This window comes from Euprymna scolopes, chromosome 7 (assembly GCF_053919585.1).
Source record: "Euprymna scolopes isolate OS-2025 chromosome 7, ASM5391958v1, whole genome shotgun sequence".
NCBI lineage: Eukaryota > Metazoa > Mollusca > Cephalopoda > Sepiida > Sepiolidae > Euprymna > Euprymna scolopes.
In genome coordinates this window covers 138075961-138082632 of record NC_136488.1, presented here as the reverse complement: position 1 = coordinate 138082632, position 6672 = coordinate 138075961, and the positions used below count along the sequence as shown (strand labels likewise).

General features: G+C 37.3%; 1 long non-coding RNA gene across 1 annotated transcript in view; it reads right to left on the bottom strand.

Annotated features, from left to right (window-relative positions):
• The window catches only part of LOC145279991 (uncharacterized), an 8920-nt gene extending 6152 nt beyond the window's left edge, over positions 1 to 2768 (bottom strand). The window contains exon 1 of the long non-coding RNA XR_013868515.1: positions 2615 to 2768. This is a non-coding gene — a long non-coding RNA (uncharacterized LOC145279991). The remainder of the gene's footprint in view (positions 1 to 2614) is intronic.
• Between the last annotated feature and the right edge of the window lie 3904 nt (positions 2769 to 6672).

Genomic DNA, 6672 nt, shown 5'->3' with positions numbered 1-6672 from the left:
AAAACAACAAGATGAATAAGCAAAGGTCCGATCAGTGAAAGTTCTTGCGAAGTCATTATGATTAGAATGTTAGAAAAAATCCTTTGTGGAATTAATAAGATTAGAAGGGAAAAGTCTTATATGAAAATAATGTCCTTATTTTAAGGTTGGTGTTTAAACTGGTAAAGTTCGACTTATTTAAAAAGTCCCGTGAGGAAAGTAATTCATTGTTATTAATTAGAAAATGTGCGGAATGGGTGTGGGTGTGATTTTTGAGTGCCCGTGTGGCGTGTATAATCATGGTTTTGACGGCTTTGACAGCGACGATGTTATGAAAACGAGAGGCATGTTCTCGTGTGATGTTGAAGCAAGAAAGAAGCGTGAAAAAAAGAATGTTTGATGCATTTTTATACATTTTGGACCGACTCCAAAACAAAATTGCTACTGCTGATATTTTGGTTTTTGGAAAAGCATTAAAAAGGCAATCTTCTAAATTTTCTCATTGGTCGCTTGTGTCACGTGATACTGTCGTCAACTACGTTCGCCAGAAATATGTTCATTTTACTTTTGTTGTTGTGAGAAAGTTGAAATGAATAAACGTTCGTTTATTTGCGTGCGAGCGTGTGTGTGTGTGTGTGTATGTGTATGTGTGAGTGAGTGCATGTGTGTATGTGTGTGTGTGTATGTATGTGTGAGAGTGACTGCACAGCTTTTTAATCAGTTTTTGGGCGAAAATTTGGTTGCCAAGAGGTCAAAGTTGAAAGAGTTGGTTGACCTTTGCCAACTCTAACAAACTTCTTCACCAATTTTGGGTCTAAAAGCTTGAAATTTTAGATGTAGGTTACCTGGACATGAGTCAAACTCTTTAATATGTATATATACATATATGCACATAAAGTTATGAACAGTATATAGTGCCTGAGCAAAGCTGGGCTGAACAGCTAGCATGCAAAAAAAACAAAAAACAAAGAAAAACAAAAAGCTTCCGTCCCTTTAGTTAATATTTAAATGATTTTTTTGAGTCATAACACCCTATTACCATAAAGCATTAAAAACGTCCTATTACCATAAAGCATTAAAAACGCCCTATCACCATAAAGCATTAAAAACACCCTATTACCATAAAGCATTAAAAACGCCCTATTACCATAAAGCATTAAAACACCCTATTATCATAAAGCATTAAAAACGCCCTATCACCATAAAGCATTAAAACACCCTATTACCATAAAGCATTAAAAACGCCCTATTACCATAAAGCATTAAAAACAAAAGAGCTTGTCCAAATTTCCCCCTATATTAAGACAAAAATGAAGAAAAATCTGTACAATGTATATATCTGTGATGGAAAGGAAATATTGTAACGCCAAAAATCATGTAAATTCATAAACCAGTTTTATTTTTATAAATGTTAAAAATGGCTTTCTAAAATTTCACAAGTTTGAATCATTTAGAGTTATTTCCCTTGTTTCATAAGTCTGCTTTCGTGATGTCGTCGCTGTCTGTTTAGCCACAGCATTTAATCTCCCTTTTTGTTTTTTTTTAAATATTTAAAACCACTTGATTAATTCACATGATTTTTGGTGTACAATATGTTCTTTTCATCAAGGGTATGTACATCATACAGATTTTTCTTTATCGGGCTGAAGTTTGGACCCCCCACCTCCCACCCCACCTTTGAAGATTTATCATGTTAACCTAGTAAAGAAAGAAAAATTTTAGGGGGGAAAAAAAGCAAATCACTTATGTGATCACGTGATGAAATTTAAACTATGGGCGGTCATTTCTGTTGCCAATGACAGCAGTAAACAGTGTAACGTTTGACTATAGGAAATAAATAAAAAGAAAGAAAGGATGAAACTGATAATAGCTGAGAGAAGAAAGAAAGAAAGGAAAAAGAAAAATAGGAGAGAGAAAGAAAGAGAAAGATAGGGGGGGAGAGAGAGAGAGAGAGAGAGTAATCAGGAAGAGAGTTGAAAGGGAACCCAAAGAAGGAAGACGGACAACTTCATTGAAAGCTATAGATATGCAAACAGAAAGCAAGTGTGTGTATGTGTGTGTGTGTGTGTGTGTGTGTGTGTGACAGAGAGAGCAAAAGAAAATAATCTAAACAGAAGAAGGAGGGGAGATGAAGGGGATGATAGACAAAGAGAGAGAGAGAAATAAAGATAGAGAGAAACAGTGATAACATAAACTAAGGAAGGGGGGAAGACAGGAGGGATGAGAGAGGGAGGGGGACAGAATGTGTAAACATTGAAAAAGTGTTTTAATTAAAAAACGTGAACACACCCAGAGCTAGAAATAAAAGTAACTTTTTTTCTTTTTCCTTTTTTGTGCATATTGTGATATGCAATCGTCACCAAAAAGAACCATGTTTATTTATATCGCTGGTTTTTGGACAAATTGAATGTAAAGGTTTAAGAAAAAAATAAATAAATAAATAAATAAATAAATAAATAAATAAATAAAAAGAACCGTTCAAACAATCCTGACACCGTCATCTTTTAAGGTAAGAAAAAAAAACAAAAAAAACTATATATCTTTCATCTCATTTTCAACTTCAGAAGCACTCAGGCTTTACTTATCAAAACAAAAATAGGCCAATGTAGCCTGGTTGTCCCACTTGAAGACTTACCTGCAAACACTTGCTTTTTAAGGGTATCGCTCCCAACCTCCTCATGTTAAGAACGGCTTTCGGAATAAACACCCCCTCCAACCCCCTCATGTTAAGAATGGCTTTTGGAATAAACCCCCCCCCCCAACCTCCCCATGTTAAGAATGGCTTTTGGAATAAACACCCCCCCAACCTCCCCATGTTAAGAATGGCTTTTGGAATAAACCCCCCCCAACCTCCCCATGTTAAGAACGGCTTTTTGAATAACCCCCCCCAACCTCCCCATGTTAAGAACGGCTTTCGGAATAACCCCCCCCAACCTCCCCATGTTAAGAACGGCTTTTGGAATACCCCCCAACCTCCCCATGTTAAGAACGGCTTTTGGAATAACCCCCCCCCCCCAACTCTCCATGTTAAGAACGGTTTTCGGAATAAACACCCCCACAAACTTTCCATGTTAAGAACAACTTTTGGAATACCCCCCCCCCCCAACCATTTTTCAAAGAATGAAAAGGCAAAGCCTGGGAAGGTGAACTTTCTAGAATTGCACAGGACCAACAGAGAAAGGTCTCAACTCTGGTAGCTTTGATCAACTTGTCCTCCAAGCATTCAAGCTGCAAACGAGGCAAGAAGCACTATTTTCATTCGTTATTATGTCATCATTGTCAGGTGGGCACTGACTTTATAACCGGTGTAATTGAAATACCTTTCTATTTAACAGAAAGTGTGTGTTCGCGCATCTACGTAACTTTGATGATTCCACGTTAAATTATTTTTATTTACTACTAAAAGAATATTGAAATAAAGACCTAAGAGAAAATGGCACTTCTGCAGTATGATAGTCGTAAGCCAATTTAGAAAGCCATTCGTAACATGGGGAGGGAAGCTTTAACTCTTATGTTGCGCAGACGGAACTCTTCTAAAATAAAATAAAAATAATTTGCTTGCGGATGCTAAATTGCACTAGTGCAGAGAAAACTAAACCAAATATTAAAAAAAAAAACACACACATTCCTGAATTATTTCTCCCACTTTATGTTTCCCTCGTCAGACCACTGTTAAAGCATCGTGTCCAGGCCTCTTCTCCATGTTTAATACTTGATATCCAGCATCTGGTTGGTTGGTTGTTTTTGTTTTACGGCATATCAACCCTTTTCGGGTTATTTAATGCCGAATCCAAAGATTTTGAAGAAAAATTTTTTAATAGAATATATTTGTTGTTTTCACGTCGGTTTCTATTTAATCCACAGTTGGAACCCTAACAGGTACTACCACTCCGGGTCAGAGTGGACCTGGGAGCAATGGTAATTAAAGGGTGGCTCCACACTCCCCAAAGCCCGCAAGCTGAGGCCTCACCACTGGATATAGTTCAAGGTCATATCCAGGACCCCCATTGAGGGACTTTTACCCTCTGCAGGGGGGCAGTCGGTGTATTCTAATGCCCCACCGACAGGGCCGCCAGCATCTGGAAAGCATTCAAAGTCGTACAGGAACTAAGGGATCTGCCCTATAAAAGCCGAGTCAAGAAGTTTAATCTTTTATTTCTTGGGTTCTAACGATTACGTACTGATCTTATTTTGGCCTACAATCGCTTCAATGGTCATATGATAACTAGGGCTAGGACAACAGCATATTCTTTTCATTGTTTTGACTCTCGAGTGTGTATCCATTGATATCTTATATGCTTTTATATAGTGATGTGGTTCTTGGTTGATTAACTGTGTCTAACTATGTTGGATATATACTTGAGAGCCAAAACAATGAAAATAATATGCTGTTGTCATGACCCTAATGATATATCTCCGCACCTATTATTCACTTCTGCATCAAAAAGAGGCACCACAAGAAACTATTTCACCATTGATTTCAATTAAACGGGAGGAGGACTGCTTTCTCAGTTGAGAGACACACTAGTCAGTCAGAGAGACTCGGAGATTGATCGTCAGTTATGGAGATATTTTTGTTTTTACAAGGAAATCATCCCTTATCAAGGTATGAAGGCCACTCGAGAATAAGGGTTAATGAATGGAAGGTGGTAGTGTCGTAATAATTAACGGTGTAAGTTGAGTAGAATTTGGATTATTTTAGGGGATGGCTCAACAAGAACTTGTTTATATTGGACTTGAAGGCTATCATATTGTAATTGGCCAGAAAGCAGGCCAGTGGAATAGTGTTCCACGGATGAGGAGTTCAAGGAAAGAAGCTTTGTTCATGGAATCTGCATTTAGATTTAAGCACAGATACAGAGTGGGAGGAAATTGTTGATAGTGGTTGTAGTTAGTTGAGTGATTTTTTTGTGAAAGATTGGGAAACCATAGATTGGAGCTCAGTCGAGCAGTTGACACGAAAATAGAGACAGAGCAGAGACAGGTTCACATCGTCTCTTCTGTGGGAAAAAGGTTGCAAGGAAGAGAAAAGGATATCATCTAGGTTTCGAAGACGGTTTTGAACGCTGTCACGGCAAGATAGGACACACTAAGCAGTTCCTACCCAGATGTGGCAACAGTACTCCATTTTAAGACGTATTTGGCTCTTATAGAGATAGAGAATTGCATCGGCAGTGAGATACCTACTGGATCAGTAGAATTATCCAACCATTTTTCAGCAATCTTGGCAACAGATTTGATATATGTGTCCCATTTCAGATATTTCAAGTGACTAGCTAGATACAGTGTAAGACTTTAGAGAGAAGCGTTGCAGACTCTGAAGAAAAATGGTAATAAAGTTTATATATGAAAATATTTTTCATTATGTTTTCCTTTGGAGGAAGAATTATTTTTTGCAGCACGGCAACTATGAAAGAGAAGAGAAAAAAAAAAAATGGAAGAAGAAGGTATGTGCCCTTGTTTGATGTCCCCTTCTCAGGAAAATGTTATTTGTTCTTTTATTTAAAGAAAAGTCTCGTTACGTTATTGTCCTCCGATTATTGAACTGTTTATTTGAATTTTTACACGTTACAATTATAAAAAAAAGAAAAAATGAACATCACACATATACGTATACACACTCATTATGCATTACACATACACATAAACAGACACGTTGCATATACATATCACTATGCAACATGTACAGTTATTTGGTGCTGTGGTGTGTGTGTGTCATATGTCATATGCTACTGGTACCATGTAACCCAGTACTACCTGCCTCATGGTCGGGTCACCGGCGACTAAACTGGTTCCCCCATCAGACTTGTTTGGTGAGAAGGGTGGCTAGTCTCCCTGAAGGATTAAAAACAAGACCTTCCAAAGGGCGAATGAACCCTTTTTGGGGGTCAACGGCCAACTAGCATTGCGTGTGTTTGTGTGTATGTATGTGTGCGTTGGGGTGGAGAGGGCTCCCGTAAGCCGTGGTGAAGGCAACCTTTCTAGGAGAAGCAAATCTCTAATTTAAAAAATCATAAAGCGGGAGACCAGTACCCGTATTAAGCTGGTCTGCAGTTTAACTTGTTGCTGGCTATTTTGCTCTTGCTTGTTGCTGGATCTCAACATTTTGAACCGAGAGAGAGACTTAGCTGTCGTACAAAGCTAAGACTCTGTAACATCATCTGTGTATAGATACTCCCTCACGCATTTGTCTATTAAAATGGTCCTGTGGTGATGAAAGTCATTTTTGGGCTCGTGTCTGAGGGAGTGGCACTCGTCTGACAAGACGTTGCAATCATCATATATATATAATCTTGGAAGTTTTTTTTAACCTTTAAAACTATAAAAAAAACTATTTCATTTTTATTTTTTATCATTCGTTAGAAAACCATTTAGTCAGTAAGTCATTTAATAACGTGCAATCACTGCATCAAGTTGCTCTCTCGAATTCACTATAGTACTAATGTAATTTAAGGGATCATCAGTTGTTTACCATGAAACATATATATATTTACTTCAGAATAAAGAAATACAATATATCTACTGGTATGCAAATCCAGTGATTATCGGTCTTACAAAATATTATTAGATCTAATATTTTATATAAGACAATCCCAGTTAAATAAAATTACTCAATATACAAGATAGAGCAAATGAATCATAATTTAGGTATTTAAATTTTATGATTTGAAAAAGTTAATTTTCAAATATAGA